The following is a 16,857-nucleotide window of genomic DNA, read 5'->3' as shown; positions in this document are numbered from 1 at the left end:
AGATGGATGTTGACCACTATGGCCACTGATTGAATTTAGCAGTCACATGCCAAAGACTGAGAGAACCACTTATGTGCCGATGCTGGACCACAGGGGAAAAGAAGAAATGAGCGGTGTTTGTTTTTTCCTTTCTATTTTCTAATACTTACAGATGCTTAAAGATTGCTTTTTACAATGACTAGAATTGGGCACAGCGAATCATAAATGAACTTTTCAAAGTCAGTTGTGCTGGAAGCTCTGTGGCCTTTATTTCTTCCAAAATGATGAAAGTGTCACATGGATGATTGGTAAATGTAGTGCCTCTTCCATGCAAAATTATCTCTAGAGCTGTTTTTCATATTTCCACATTAATCGTCCCAAATAGAATGAAAAATGCAATTCTTAGAGGTTATCCTCCACTTTTACATTGATGGCTTATCCTTAGCATAGGTCATCAATGTCTGATCGGCTGGGGTCCGATACCCTGCACCCGCACCAATCAGCGGTTTCCAGTCCCGGCGATGGCAGTAGGAAGCCGGAAATGCTCAGTTCCGGCGCTACTCCATCTTCTGATAGTGGCCGCCGGACTGCACATTCGCCTCCCATTCTAATCAATTGGAGGCAGATGGGCATTTTACTAGGGTATCTGTCTTCGTTCCTTTAAAAAAAAATATTGCATGCAAGTGGCTTCCAATCTCTGGCTTTCCTCCAGTCTATTGTCCTACCTTTAGCTGCATTGATATTAGAACATCCTGTTTTGGAGTACAGATGATGGCAGTGATGAGTCAGCACCTGTGTCCCTAACTCTGGGGAGAAGCTGCTGCAGGAGATTGGGCTGATGAGCAGAACACTCAGTGGAGGAGAAAGGAGCTGACACATCACGGCCATCAGTTGTACTGCTAATAAGCATCCTTAACACTCGGAGACAGGAGCTGACCCATCACTGCCATCATCTGTACTCCTAATAAGCATGCTCAACACTCAGAGGAGACAGGAGCTCACCAATCACTACCATCATCTGTATTCCTAATGAGTATGCTCAACACTCAGAGGAGGAGACAGGAGCTGATCCATCACTGCCATCATCTATACTCCTAATGAGCATGCTCAACACTCAGAGGAAGAGACAGGAACTGACCCATCACTGCCATCATCTGTACTCCTGAGTATACTCAACACTCAGAGGAGACAGGAGCTGACCCATCACTGCCATCATCTGTACTCCTAATGAACATGCTCAACACTCAGAGGAGGAAACAGGAGCTAACTCAACACTGCCATCAGCTGTACTCCTAATGAGCATGCTCAATACTCAATGGAGGAGACAGGAGCTGACCCATCACTGACATCATCTGTACTCCTAATGAGCATGCTCAACACTCAGAGGAGGAAACAGGAGCTAACTCAACACTGCCATCAGCTGTACTCCTAATGAGCATGCTCAATACTCAATGGAGGAGACAGGAGCTGACCCATCATCTGTACTCCTAATAAGCATGCTCAACACTCAGAGGAGGAGACTGGAGCTGACCCATCACTGCCATCATTTGTACACCAAATGAGTATGTTCTGATACCAGTGCAGCTGAAAAAGAAGCAAATAGATTGGGGAAAGCTGAGGTTTGGAAGCCACTTACCGTACATCCTGTTTTTGTTTTTACATGAATGCAGATAACTCCTCTAATAAAGTGATTAGCTAAACTTCATAACTTTCCATTCTGTATAAAACTATTTTAAAAATATGAAAGCTTATTAACATTTTAATAAATTAGCCTCTATGTGTTTATTGTACCAGGAGTAAAATTGATTGTCTGAACAATGCTTAAAAACGCATAGAAATTAAATTCCATTTGTTAAATTTGCATAATGCCTCACACCTCAATACAGAGGCGAGATCTGAGAACTGTATTTATGGCAATCTTTGCTCAGGTCTCATGCACAGGAATACATTATTGCAAAAAGCGTTTGGGATCCACATTGGTGATGTCACTGCGGGGAAGTTTAAGCCAACAGGGATCCTGAGTGCCCCAAACAAGATTATTTAAACACCGTCCTGTTATTTCATCTTCTGGGAAACCTGATGCCTGTACTCACATGTGTTCCTGTTGATGGCCATTGATTTTTCTTTTTTTTTCCATTTAAACTAGTAAACTGCAGAAATCATTCAAAGACAGCAAGCAATCCGAGGATCACACAATCCCTGGGAGATTCATGGTATTCAGTTAATTTCCCAGAGACAAAACATGCAGAGCGCATTACGCGAGTATTGATAACTACCTCTTTGCCCGTGTCGTTTGTTATCGCATTCATAAATGCTAAAAGCCTTTCAGATTTATCGATAGAATTTTCTGCAGCTCATAATTTTTCGGCACTGGATTATTGCAGTGACATGATATTAAATGGACGCAATGTTGCATTGTATCTTCTTTAATAATCTAATGAAAGAACAACTAAGCGGAGATTAATTGAAGATCTATGCAAATGAATTTCTACACGATGGACTCAATACTTGGTTGAACGATTAACACTCCCCTTAATTATTAGATTGGATCTTTTTATCACAAGGAGTGTAGGCTTTCTGTAGTGCGTATTGTCGGAGGAGTACTGACGCAAAAAGAGACTTAAAAAGGTTGTTTGAAATGATCAAAAAAGGTTTTCCTTTATTAAGAGATGGCATATTTGTAGAATATAGCATCACATGATCATGGAAGTAAAACCCGGGAATTATTAATGGGACGTTGTGCTGATTTAGCTGCTCCAGTCCTGCAAAGTTGTCCCTTGGCCACCCAGGTATTGGAATGAGAGCGCTGCTGTGAAGGGAAAAGTTGCAAGGGGAACTGTTCCTAAATCAGCGCTACATTCCAGTTAAGGCTAGTTTCACACTTGCGTTGAACGGTATCCATTGCATTGCGTTGTGTAACGGATGCAACGGATGTGTTGCATATAGTGGCACAACGGATGCAACGGATCCTGCAAAACAACGCAATTCGTTTTTATTTATTTTTTTTATTTTTTTTACAGTTTTACCAGCGGCAGACTATTGTGAACGATCAGCTGATCGCTCCCTGCAGCCAGCCACCGGGTGATCAGCTGATCGCTCCCAGTAGCCGGCCGCCGGGTGATCAGCTGATCGCTCCCTGCAGCCAGCCGCCGGGTGATCAGCTGATCGCTCCCAGTAGCCGGCCGCCGGGTGATCAGCTGATCGCTCCCTGCAGCCGGCCGCCGGGTGATCAGCTGATCGTTCCCAGTAGCCGGCCGCCGGGTGATCAGCTGATCGCTCCCTGCAGCCGACCGCCGGTGATCAGCTGAGCGCTGTCACTTGCTGGCCGCCGGGTGATCAGCTAATCGCTCCCTGCAGCCGGCCGCCGGGTGATCAGCTGATTGCTCCCAGTAGCCGGCCGCCGGGTGATCAGCTGATCGCTCCCTGCAGCCGACCGCCGGTGATCAGCTGAGCGCTGTCACTTGCTGGCCGCCGGGTGATCAGCTAATCGCTCCCTGCAGCCGACCGCCGGATGATCAGCTGAGCGCTGTCACTTGCCGGCGGCCGGGCATGCCAGCGGGCGGGCGCTCAGCTGAGCGCTGCCACTTGCCGGCGCCCGGGCATGCCGGCAGGCGGGCGCTCAGCTGAGCCCTGTGACTTGCCGGCAGCCAGGCATGTTGGCGGCCGGTCGCTCAGCTGAGCGCTGTCGCTTACCGACGGCCGGGCGCTCAGCTGAACGTTCGGCCACCGCGAGCCAAAATAAAGTTTGATTTAAAAAAAAAAGAGCATGCGCAGTGAAATCCAGAGGATTCCGCTGGTCAAAACAACGTTACATGCTGCGTTCCTCCCGCTGGGCGGAAGCAACGGAGCGTCGCCCAGCGGAAGCAACGCAGGTCCTTTTGGTACGATCCGTCACCCATACAAGTCTATGGGAAACAGCGGAATCCGTTAACCGATTCCACTGTTTTCCAAAAGGGCGGATTGTAACGGAAGGAAATAAACACAAGTGTGAAAGTACCCTCAGCAGACTGGGTTTTTTTTCGATTTGTGTGAAACACGGACCAATGTTACTGTCACGGGTGACAGACAGTCATGTGGTTTCTGGCTATCGAAGGTCACAGTGTCTGGCTGTGCAGAATGCTCCCTGACTTTCCATTGTTCCTGCTGTCTGTATTCATTGGTATAGGTAGCTTTCATCTGGATTTTCATCTCTCCCCCTTTTGGACCCAGCAGGAGCTCGACTTCCACCCAGCTGCTGATCATCAGTATTCTCTTGACGCATTGCCGGTGGGACGCAGGTACGCTGTTGTTCGTCATTCCCGGGGTGTCACATGGAGTGATGTGTGCTGCCTCAGGAACGACGAACAACTGGCGCGCAGAAGGAGGAGTGATATTATGAAAATTAATGACGTGTCAACGAGCAACGATAAGGTGAGTATTTTTGCTCGTTCACAGTCATTCGTAGCTGTCACACGGTACCATATCTCTAACAATGGAAGATATGCGTCACGAAATCCGTGACCTCGACGACATATCGCGCGATATATCGTAGCGTGTGACGCCGGCCTAAGACGCTGTGCTTGTTTGCACAGCAAAGATTACACAGCGTCAAATACTTATAGTGGGAACTTAAAGTGAACCTGTCAGGTGCAATATGCACCCAAAACAACGAGCAGTTCTGTGTGTATATTGCTAATCCCTGCCTAACTGTCCCTGTATCTAGTAGCATAGATAAAGGGATCTTTAGAAAAAGTATTTATAATTTTTTTATAATAATAATTTCTAAAGATCCTTCATAATATGCTAATGAGGCCAGGGACTAGTCACAAGGGCGTCACTTCCCTTGGCTAGTCGCCTCCTTAGCATGTACGCACACCCCTGTGGGCATGCTTACATGGTAATGAATGTGCAGCGTTAGAGGCATGATTGCTATCACCGCTCTCTGCTGCCATGCTGTATTTCGGCTCAGTGCGCATGATCAGAAGTCCCAGACTTCCAGTCATGCGTACTATAAAGCCGAGTGTACGCGTTCCAGTTTCAAACTGGTGTAGTGCGCATGACCGTAAGTCCGTTGGTGTTCTAATCATGTGCACTGATCCGAAAGCCAGTGGTGGCAGCAGAGGTGAGAGAGACTATGCCTATTAAGGCCACTTTACATGCTGCGAAATCGCTAGCGAGCGTACCCGTCCCCATCGGTTGTGCGTCACGGGCAAATCGGTGCTCGTGGCGCACAACATCGCTCAGACCCGTCACACTACTTACCTGCCTAGCGACATTGCTGTGACCGACGAACATCCCACCCACCTCCTTCCTTCCTCATTGCGGGCGGCCGCAGGTAAGGTGAGGTTCCTCGTTCCTGCGGTGTCACACATAGTGATGTGTTCTGCCGCAGGATCGACGAACAACCTGCGTCGTGCAAAAGCATCGATATTTGGGAAATGGACAGTGTGTCAACGATCAACGATTAGGTGAGTAATTTTGATAGTTAACGGTCGTTTGTGCGTTTCACACGCAACAACGTCGCTAACGAGGCCGGATGTGTGTCACGAATTCCGTGACCCCAACGACATCTCGTTAGCGATGTTGTTGTGTGTAAAGCGGCCTTTAGGCCTGTTTCCCACATCAGTGAAAAACACAGACGTTTTTCATTGACATGTTAAAAACATGGAGGACGGATACGTGATCCATCCTCTGTGATTTCACATGGCGATATACTCACCTTCCCCTTTTTTTGCTGTCTGTGGTGCTGAAGTGTCAGGCTCTGCTGCATCCGTCCGCCGCTGTTTGACCTCTGCAGCTAATTCCGAGTCGGCTGTGTCATGCATAATGAATATGCATGACAGTAATGAGCCGGGCAGGAAGTTGCAGAGAGCAGAGACTGAACACAGCAGCTTTTGAAGGCATGCGTTTTGATTTTCCTGCAAAGTCTATGGAAAATGGGGATTTCTAGTCCGCACTTTGCGTTTCCAAACGCAGCGTTTAATTTGCATAATTTGTGGCAAAAAACATGCGTTCAAAGAAGCAGCATGTCAATTGTTTTTGCCATTTGGGCTGCGTTTTGTTAACATTGAAGTCAATGAGAAGTAGCAAAAAGCAACAAACATCAAAATTCCAGCATTTTACCTGCTTTTCAGCTGCAGAAACAATGCGTTTTGGACTATATAAACGGATGCTTTTCTGACATCAAAATAATGGAATAATATTTCCCTTTACACACACACACATAGTCCGACAATTAAAATAAAGAAAATTATTTAATTATTGATATTTTTGGCAAAAATAGTATAAAACCGCTATAATTTCATGAAATATAACTATTTTCGTTATGATTTAAATAATTATATGTCTTTTCTTTTTTTTTCCCTTTTTTCATAGTGTTTGTATGTTAAAACTTTATTTTGTTGTGTCTTTGTGTTCAAAACGCATCTGACTTTAGGTAATGAAAAAGCATGTAAAAAGCGCTAAAAACGCAGCTAAAACGCGGTAAATACACACGCGTTTTGATGGTCAAAAGCAACTTTGGCAAAATCAATTTCTGCCACAATATGCGTTTCGAATAGTGTTGAGCGGACCCAAACTTTAAAAATCCGGATCCGCGCGGTTTCTGCGTCCGATCTGGGTCCAACCTTCTCTCTCTCTCTCTTGTCCCCAGATCCGCTCCCCATTGACTGATATAGGTCCGGACTCCGGATCGAATCCGGACTTCTTTGTCAACCCGCGGCTGAGCCGCCGGACCCGGATTATTGACAGTCCGCTCAACTCTAGATTTGAACAGCAACTAGGACGACGCAAAGTGCGCACATAGCCTAAGGGGGCCCACTAGCCAAGGGAGCTAACGCCCTTGCGACTAGTCCCTGGCCTCATTAGCATATCATAAAGGATCTTTATAAATACTTTTTCTAAAAATCTCTATCTATGCTACTAGATGCTGGGACGGTTAGGCAGGGATTAGCAATATGCACCCAGAACTGCTCATGGTTCTGGGTGCATATTGCACCTGACAGGTTCCCTTTAACCTTAGAGAGCTTGTCCTGCGCTTTTACTTAAACCATATGAATGTTTTCTTGGAGAATCCCTTTAAGGCGATATTATTATAACTTTGACTTTGTTAGTACTTAATAGTTACACAGATTACATTTTCCAGTACAAGCTCTTACCCGAGAACACAAACACTATATATTTCTTCTAAACTATATTTTTAGAGAATAATTCTCCATAATAATGTACTAGAAGCAATCATGACTGACAAAGGATTGTGAAAAATAAGCATGTCGTAGTCATACAATGAATCATTTTAAATTATGTAAAAGAAATTCATGGTTTATTGATGTCAAAGTGCTTAATAACATATAACATAGGGGGAAAAAATGCTAAAAATGTTATAAATGGGCTTTTTTCTTTTTTATCAACGGCCTGCTTCTGTTTGTTGTTAATATTTTATTTAAACACACTCAGAGTAATGCAAAAAGGTGTCTCTGACATAAATGTTAGATCATCGGGCGGCTCATAAACAGGGTAATCACTTGGTTGACGCTATGACAAAAAGTCAGGTATAAAGAGAAATGTAAAATAAAAAAAATGACAATAAATGTAAAATCAGCTGCACCTTAATAAAAGGAGGAAACTTCCTAAAATGGGAAAAATGAAATTATTAAATTGAATTATCTGTAAAAAAAAAAAATGTATATCACAATATGCTTTGTAATAAGACCTAATATGAAGGGAGGGCTAATAGAGGGGGCATCAATTTATGCCTTTCTATATTAAATCATTGGAGGACTTTTAAGTATGCATTAAAAACAAATATTGTTTTCAGTAGGCACGCTGAAATATTCCACAAATCAAGCCTTTTGCCTCAAGCGATTTGCCCGTGACGCACAACCGACGGGGCGGGTACGCTCGCTAGCGATATCGATACCGATATCGCAGCGTGTAAAGTACCTATAAGGCCGCTTTCACACTGAGTTAAGGGTACTTTACACGCTGCGACATCGCTAGCGATCTCATTAGCGATGTGACATGCCAGATCACAGATGCGATCTGCCGAGATCGCAAAATGTGACTGGTGCTACAAAAACGACCCATGTGCGATCTCGGCAAATCGCATCTGCGATCTGGTATGTCACATCGCTAATGAGATCGCTAGCGATGTCGCAGCGTGTAAAGAACCCTTTACTCTCCCCGTTCAGTGGTCCCGTCGGAGCTTCCGTCCAAACCCCCCACAAAACAGGCTTTGGACATATGCGCCAACGGGGCCACTGACTATAATGGTGCAGACAAAGTCACCGTGTGCTCTCTTATGCACTATTTTCAGAAGTATACACTTAAGGGTACTTTAAACGCTGCGATATTGGTATCGATATCGCTAGCGAGCCTACCCGCCCCCGTCGGTTGTGCGTCACGGGCAAATCGCTGCCAGTGGCGCACAACATCGCTAGGAACAGTCACACATACTTACCTGCCTAGCGACGTCGCTGTGATCGTCGAACCGCCTCCTTTCTAAGGGGGCGTTTCGTTCGGCGTCATAGCGACGTCACTAAGTGACCGCCCAATAGAAGCGGAGGGGCGGAGATGAGCGGGACGTAACATCCCCCCCACCTCCTTCCTTCCTCATTGCCGGCGGCCGCAGGTACGAAGATGTTCCTCGTTCCTGCGGTGTCACACATAGCGATGTGTGCTGCCGCAGGAACGAGGAACAACCTTGTTACTGCACATACAACGGTTTTTGGTAAATAAACAACCTCTCCAAAAGCTAAGATTTTTACCTCTTTTGCGATCGTTGTAGGTCGCTCGTACGTGTCACACGCTGCGATGTCGCTAACGACGCCGGATGTGCATCACAAACACCATGACCCCGACGATATATCATTAGCGATGTCGCAGCGTTTAAATAGCCCTTTACTGGAGGTGGACACCCAGACAAAGTCTACTACATCTGGGTGTCCGCCTCTAATAGGTGTATACTCCCAAAAATAGTGCACGACAGCACACGGTGACTCCGTCTGCACCATTATGGTCAGTGTCCCTGTCGGCGCATACATCCGAAACCTGTTTTGCGGGGGTTCGGACAGAAGCATCGATGGGATCACTGAACAGGAAGAGGAACGCAGTGTGAAAGCGGCCTTATACCGCATCACATATTACAACACAAAAAGGAGAGTGTTGCCACATTTTTGCCCTATACATATGAGCCGCGGCGGATGCGCAGATTGAATTTTTTTTTTTAAATCAAATTTTATTGAAAACCATGGATACATGAATCACAAATAATCATTTTTCTTTGAAACATTTTACATATTTCTAAAAATCATATCAACACGATTCCTAAACAGCATTAACTGTTAAACAAAAAATAGTTGGACTTCATGGTTTAATTTATTGGAGCAAAAGGTCTACAGAAGACCCAGAGAAAGGTAATTATATGCCAGAAGAATATGGGAAGAGGGAACTAAATGAAGAAAGAGACCTTGTATTCTTTATAAAGACAAATCTTTTAATTGTTCAATTCCATGGACAGGCGTCACAGTGTTACGCGTTTCGGCTTGAGCACAAGCCTTTCTCAAACAGAAGAGAGAGGAATTAAAGAGAAGAGACACAGGAAATAGCTGGGGGGGAATAGAGGGAAAAGTTGGATCTTGCCAACTTTTAGTCCTCGGAAAAGGACTAGAACTGTAGCGCGACCAATTGGATATCTTGTTTGGCTTATTATACGCTTACTAGCTGTACTACCCGGCTTCGCCCGGGTTAATAACTGCTGTTAACACAATAGAATGTATTAACAAAAATGTATTCTGCACACAAAAACCACAAAACAAATAGATATAAATGTAATTATAATGTCTGTCTCCCCCTCTGTATATATCCTTCTGTCTCTCTCTCTATCTCTTTGTCTCTCTCTATCTCTTTGTCTGTCTGTCTCTTTCCCTGTCTGTCTCTGACTGTCTCTGTCTCATTCTCCGTCTGTCTCAATCTCTTTCCCTGTCTGTCTATCTATCTCTTTCCCTGTCTGTCTATCTCTGTCACTTTCCCTGTCTGTCTCTTTCCCTGTCTGTCTCTTTCCCTCTCTTTCCCTGTCTGTCTCTTTCCCTCTCTTTCCCTGTCTGTCTCTTTCCCTCTGTCTCTTTCCCTGTGTCTGTCTCTTTTTCTGTCTCTTTACCTGTCTTTGTCTGTCTCTTACCTTGTCTGTCTCTGTCCCTCTCTTCCCTGTCTGTTTCCCTGTGTTTGTCTCTGTCTCTTTACCTGTCTGTGTCTGTCTCTCTCTTTCCCTGTCTGTCTCTTTCCCTGTCAGTCTGTCTCTTTGTCTGTGTCTGTCTCTTTGTGTCTGTCTCTTACCCTGTCTGTGTCTGCCTCTTTCCCTGTCTGTGTCTGTCTCTTTCCCTGGCTGCATTGTGACATGCCAACATTCTATATAAGGGCGTGGCTGCGCATCCTTATGAAGTTCTGGCTGCACTGTGGCTCCCAGCTTCATTCGCTTTAATGGAGGCAGGTTTTTTGGTGAATAACTGTAAAGCGCGGGGTTAAAATTTCCCCTCAAAACATAGCCTATGACGCTCTCGGGGTCCAGAACTGAGAGTGTGCAAAATTTTGTGGCTGTAGCTGCGACGTGCAGATGCCAATCCCGGACATACACACACACACACACACACACATACATACGTACACACATTCAGCTTTATATATTAGATTATTAGTCATGTGGCAAGGCGTGTTAAAGGGTTGATATTGACTTTTGATATTTGCTACATCCAATATGTGACGCTAGAGTTCAAGACCTCTTCCTCTCTGAAGAGGCTATTTGCATATTTAATTTCCCAGAGGAACATTGTATGGCCTATAAGTCTCCTTACACTGGCTTAGCAGGCACTCTCCACAAAGAGAGACATTTCCTCTTAGGCTATGTTCACACAGGGCTTTTTTGGTAAGTTTTTGCTGCGTTTTTTAGCTGCAGATTTGCCTTGGTTTTATGCAAATCCATGCTAATAAAAAGCTGCTTTTTACAGTCCCAGCAAAGTTTATGAGATTTCTGACATCTTATGCACACACATACAAACACATCAGGTTTTTTTCCTGACTGTTTTGTCAAATACCTAAGTTTTTGGTCAGGTATTTAAAGAATGAGCATAGCAATTCTTTGCTGCAGATTTGCTGCGTTTTTTCATTGATAAAACCCATTTTGTACAAAAAAAAGCAGCAAATCCGCACCAAATCTGCAGCAAAAACGCCACTAAAAACGCATGAAAAACGCACGAAAAAAAGCACCAAAAACGCAGATGACTCAAAGGAGATTTCCTGCCACAAGATCAGGTTTTGGTCAGGAAAAAAACTTACCAAAAAAGCCCTGTGTGAACATAGCCTTAGACTCCATGTCAGAGGCCTCTCACCTAGACAAATATCCAGCTTTGCTCTGATGAGGGACATACACTCAGAAACATGTATTTGCAAATGGAGTGTCTGGTTTGGCTTCTTATCCTACATCATACAAGGTTCGTTATCAAAGAATCAATACTGACTTTTAGGACTGCTACATTCAATAAGTGGTGCTTGAGCTAAAGTCTTTTTATATATCTCCATATTTCATTTTCCAGAGGAGCATTTCATGGCCTACAAGTCTCCTTACGACTGCTTGGCATTCTCCACAAGGAAAAAGGTTCCCCCTTAAATCCTCAATCCTTTTGATCTCTGTTGGTGATATGTGCCCTCCCGAAATGTTTGGCAGTGGCCTACCCCCCCCTTTCTCCAATGATAACACATACAGTTAGGTCCAGAAATATTTGGACAGTGACGCAAGTTTTGTTATTTTAGCTGTTTACAAAAACATGTTCAGAAATACAATTATATATATAATATGGGCTGAAAGTGCACACTCCCAGCTGCAATATGAGAGTTTTCACATCCAAATCGGAGAAAGGGTTTAGGAATCATAGCTCTGTAATGCATAGCCTCCTCTTTTTAAAGGGACCAAAAGTAATTGGACAAGGGACTATAAGGGCTGCAATTAACTCTGAAGGCGTCTCCCTCGTTAACCTGTAATCAATGAAGTAGTTAAAAGGTGTGGGGTTGATTACAGGTGTGTGGTTTTGCATTTGGAAGCTGTTGCTGTGACCAGACAACATGCGGTCTAAAGAACTCTCAATTGAGGTGAAGCAGAACATCCTGAGGCTGAAAAAAAAGAAAAAATCCATCAGAGAGATAGCAGACATGCTTGGAGTAGCAAAATCAACAGTCGGGTACATTCTGAGAAAAAAGGAATTGACTGGTGAGCTTGGGAACTCAAAAAGGCCTGGGCGTCCACGGATGACAACAGTGGTGGATGATCGCCGCATACTTTCTTTGGTGAAGAAGAACCCATTCACAACATCAACTGAAGTCCAGAACACTCTCAGTGAAGTAGGTGTATCTGTCTCTAAGTCAACAGTAAAGAGAAGACTCCATGAAAGTAAATACAAAGGGTTCACATCTAGATGCAAACCATTCATCAATTCCAAAAATAGACAGGCCAGAGTTAAATTTGCTGAAAAACACCTGATGAAGCCAGCTCAGTTCTGGAAAAGTATTCTATGGACAGATGAGACAAAGATCAACCTGTACCAGAATGATGGGAAGAAAAAAGTTTGGAGAAGAAAGGAAACGGCACATGATCCAAGGCACACCACATCCTCTGTAAAACATGGTGGAGGCAACGTGATGGCATGGGCATGCATGGCTTTCAATGGCACTGGGTCACTTGTGTTTATTGATGACATAACAACAGACAAGAGTAGCCGGATGAATTCTGAAGTGTACCGGGATATACTTTCAGCCCAGATTCAGCCAAATGCCGCAAAGTTGATCGGACGGCGCTTCATAGTACAGATGGACAATGACCCCAAGCATACAGCCAAAGCTACCCAGGAGTTCATGAGTGCAAAAAAGTGGAACATTCTGCAATGGCCAAGTCAATCATCAGATCTTAACCCAATTGAGCATGCATTTCACTTGCTCAAATCCAGACTTAAGACGGAAAGACCCACAAACAAGCAAGACCTGAAGGCTGCGGCTGTAAAGGCCTGGCAAAGCACTAAGAAGGAGGAAACCCAGCGTTTGGTGATGTCCATGGGTTCCAGACTTAAGGCAGTGATTGCCTCCAAAGGATTCGCAACAAAATATTGAAAATAAAAATATTTTGTATGGGTTTGGTTTATTTGTCCAATTACTTTTGACCTCCTAAAATGTGGAGTGTTTGTAAAGAAATGTGACAATTCCTACAATTTCTATCAGATATTTTTGTTCAAACCTTCAAATTAAACGTTACAATCTGCACTTGAATTCTGTTGTAGAGGTTTCATTTCAAATCCAATGTGGTGGCATGCAGAGCCCAACTCGCGAAAATTGTGTCACTGTCCAAATATTTCTGGACCTAACTGTACATGATAGTCCAAGTCATGGGAAAGAATGGCGGATGGGGAGAGATAGCTGTCAGGCCAATGAGCATTTGGTCCACTTTTATATAACGTGTACGGCTAGACTTAAAACCCATAGGTCTCGGTTCCACTTGCGCATAGCATTTGATGTGAGAACATCTAAATCGATATGCTAATGACCGTTGGCTCCTGCTCTGCTATGAGCGAGAGCCAAGGATCATGCGACTGTGATTCGATCTTGCAATCGTTCACAGCTGTGGAGAAGAGGGAGATAACACTTTCTCTCTCTTGTTTGCGACCTGTTTCTCCGTATATTGCTCTGCACTTGGATGACATCCGAGTGCAGTGCGATATCACATGCACCCATAGACTTGTATGGGTGCGTGTGAGCCGAATCTCGCTGCCAAATGCAGCATGCTGCAATTCCTTTCTCATGCTGATATGGCATGAAAAACCAATATTTTTGCACTGGTGCGAATGCAATCCGATATTTTATCGGATTGCACTCATCCATGCAAAACGCAAGTGGAACCGAGACCATACAGTAGGTGTTGATATTGGCAGATTCAAGCAATGAAGTTGGCCAAACATGTTTTCTTTTGTTAGGAGGGATATTTTCCAAGTTGGGAAATATCCTTATCATTATCCCACTAGTATTATTTTTCTATTTATGTAAAGTTGCAAGAAACAACTGGGACACTTGAATGATAAGTGTAAGGACCGATGGAGCTCATTTCCACCAAATGGAACCAATAATTTTCCATTTGATAGGTAAACCGATAATCAGGAAAATCATTCTAAAGATTCATTGTTTATATTACCATTATATAAAAACAAACAACAGTCAATAGACAATGATTGAAAAATATCAAAAGGATAAAAATCAAAGTCGAATATCAAGATTTTCGATATATGCAATAGCATTATCATTTCTATACTGTAAATGATAAATGATAATTGTTTATAATTTATGGCCGCTTTACACGCAATGATATCACTAACGAGATATTGCTGGGGTCCTTGAATTTGTGACGCACATCCGGCCTCGTTAGTGACGTCGTTGCGTGTGATACCTACAAGCGTCCGCTAATGATCAGAAATACTCACCAAATCGTTGATCATTGACACGTCATTCATTTCCCAAATATCGTTGCTGTTGCAGGACGCAGGTTGTTTGTCGTTCCTGAGGCAGTACACATCGCTACGTGTGACACCCCGGGAATGACAAACAACAGCATTCCTGCGTCCTCCGGCAACGAGGTGGGAGTGTCGTTAATGCGGCTGCTCTCCGCCCCTCCGCTTCCATTGGTGAGCCGCTGTGTGACATCGCTGTGACGCCGCATGAACCTCCCCCTTAAAAAAGAGGTTGTGCGCCGGCCCACGTCGTTAGGAAGGTAAGTTGGTGTGACGCGTACCGGCGATTTGCCCGTGACACACAAACGATGGGGGCGGGTGTGATCGCTAGCAACATCGCTAGCAATGTCGCAGCGTGTAAAGTGGCCTTTAAGGCCGCTTTACACGCAGCGACATCGCTAACGCGATGTCGTTGGGGTCACGGAATTAGTGATGCACATGCGGCCTCGTTAGTGACGTCGTTGCGTGTGAAACATAGAAGTGACCGCTAACGAGCAAAAATACTCACCTTATCGTTGCTCGTTGACACGGTGCTCCATTCTCAATTATTGTTGCTGTTGCAGGACGCAGGTTGTTCGTCGTTCCTGCGGCAGCACACATCGCTATGTGTGACACCGCAGGAATGAGGAACTTCACCGTACCTGCGGCCACCCACAATGAGGAAGGAAGGAGGTGGGCGGGATGTTCGTCCCGCTCATCTCCGCCCCTCCACTTCTATTGGGCGGCCGCTTAGTGACGTTGCTGTGACGCCGCACGAATCTCCCCCTTAAAAAAAGAGGTTGTTCGCCGCCCACAGTTAGGAAGGTAAGTTGGTGTGATGCGTACCGGCGATATTGTTCGCCACGGGCAGCGATTTGCCCGTGACGCACAACCGACAGGGGCGGGTACACTTGCTAGTGATCTCGCTAGCGATGTTGCAGCGTGTAAAGTGGCCTTTAGGCCTTATTTGTTATACACTTTGTACTATTAAGTGTCCCATTTTGGCACTATGAACAGTTGTGACCCTATAATGGGCAGCATCAGGTCTCAGTGGTTGGCACCGATAACATTGCAGCGCTGGGATTAAATCCGACCAAGCTCAATATCTGCAAGAAGTATGTAAGTTTTGTATTAGGCCAGTCTTCAGGATAATAGTAATATGACATTAGAAGGGATTCATTATTTTGTGACTTCAGATAAACATCCCTTAGTGTGATTTTTCCCTAAATTTTTAAGCGGCAAGAGCAGTAATAAAAAATGTCGATGACTTTATTAAGGCCATCAATCTATTTTGGAACAAGTTTGGGTTGCTGTTATCTCTCTAATTTCCTCCCTATCTTAATTTGAATCCATCTTTAGACAGAACTGCACATTTGATTTGAGTGTATTAAGAGTAAAATCAATTAGTTTGTGAGTTTACTCCAAATAACCCTATTGATTCTCGGCGCGTAGCAAAAACCCGTACAAGCAGCCGTGCTTTGTTACAAGAACCGAGAAGGATTATTGTGTGCAATGTGCAAAAAAAAAAAAAGTCCACATATATAACATAAAATCATACGGCGGGTACAGATATTGCTGAGCAAGACAGTAATTAAAGGGAAATAAAACTTTACATCACCGCAAGACAGTAACTTTAGTCTGTAATTGCCTCTTATTTGGGGACTTATTTAAAAAGTGATATAATTATTATTACTCTTGTTTATTACAATAATGACCGAAATATAACAGGGAACACAGTAGAAATTACTATAAAAGCTTATAATATGTTGTGTACAAATTGGTCTTAAAGGGATACTGACAGCTGATGTATGCTGTCCGATGCTGTCCAATAACAAAAAAAGGGCAGTTGCACCCTAAAATGCTAAATCATGCAAACAATGAATGCAAGAATATAGAAATACATTACTTCTTAAGGAAATCTAGGAAAAATGTAGATAATTAGCATACAAAAATGGCCAATATTATATCTGCCCAGTAGCCACGTCAAGGCATATCTCGTTTACTGGGAACCTACACTGAACTGGGTTACAAACCTACATGTGTATGGCCATTTAGGAACCTGCTGCTACAGAAATAAAATCACCTGTGGCTAATGGGGAAAGGTGCACAGTCAGAGGACATACCTCCATAATCTAGACAAAAAAGACTGACGACACTCCCAAAATGCGGTCTGAACAGGTGCAAAACTGAACTGACATATAATAACAAAAAAAAAGAAAAAAAAGAACAGCTGCACTCTGAAATGGTAAAGCAAGTAAACAATAAATGCAAGAATATAGACATGCATTACTGCTTAAGGAAATCTAGGAAAAATGTAGATATTTAGCATACAAAAATGGCCAATTTTATATTTGCCCAGTAGTCACGTCAAGGCGTATCTTGTATA

At 44.0% G+C, this 16,857-nt stretch overlaps 1 long non-coding RNA gene across 1 annotated transcript in view; it reads right to left on the bottom strand.

The window, feature by feature from the left end:
• Positions 1-16,857, bottom strand: part of LOC142254560 (uncharacterized) — a 577,678-nt gene that overhangs the window by 464,264 nt on the left and 96,557 nt on the right. The gene's annotated exons all lie outside the window — the stretch shown is intronic.

The sequence above is a fragment of the Anomaloglossus baeobatrachus genome, chromosome 10 (genome assembly GCF_048569485.1).
Source record: "Anomaloglossus baeobatrachus isolate aAnoBae1 chromosome 10, aAnoBae1.hap1, whole genome shotgun sequence".
Lineage (NCBI taxonomy): Eukaryota > Metazoa > Chordata > Amphibia > Anura > Aromobatidae > Anomaloglossus > Anomaloglossus baeobatrachus.
Note: the sequence above shows the minus strand (reverse complement) of the source record. Positions and strands in the feature narration are given on the sequence as shown.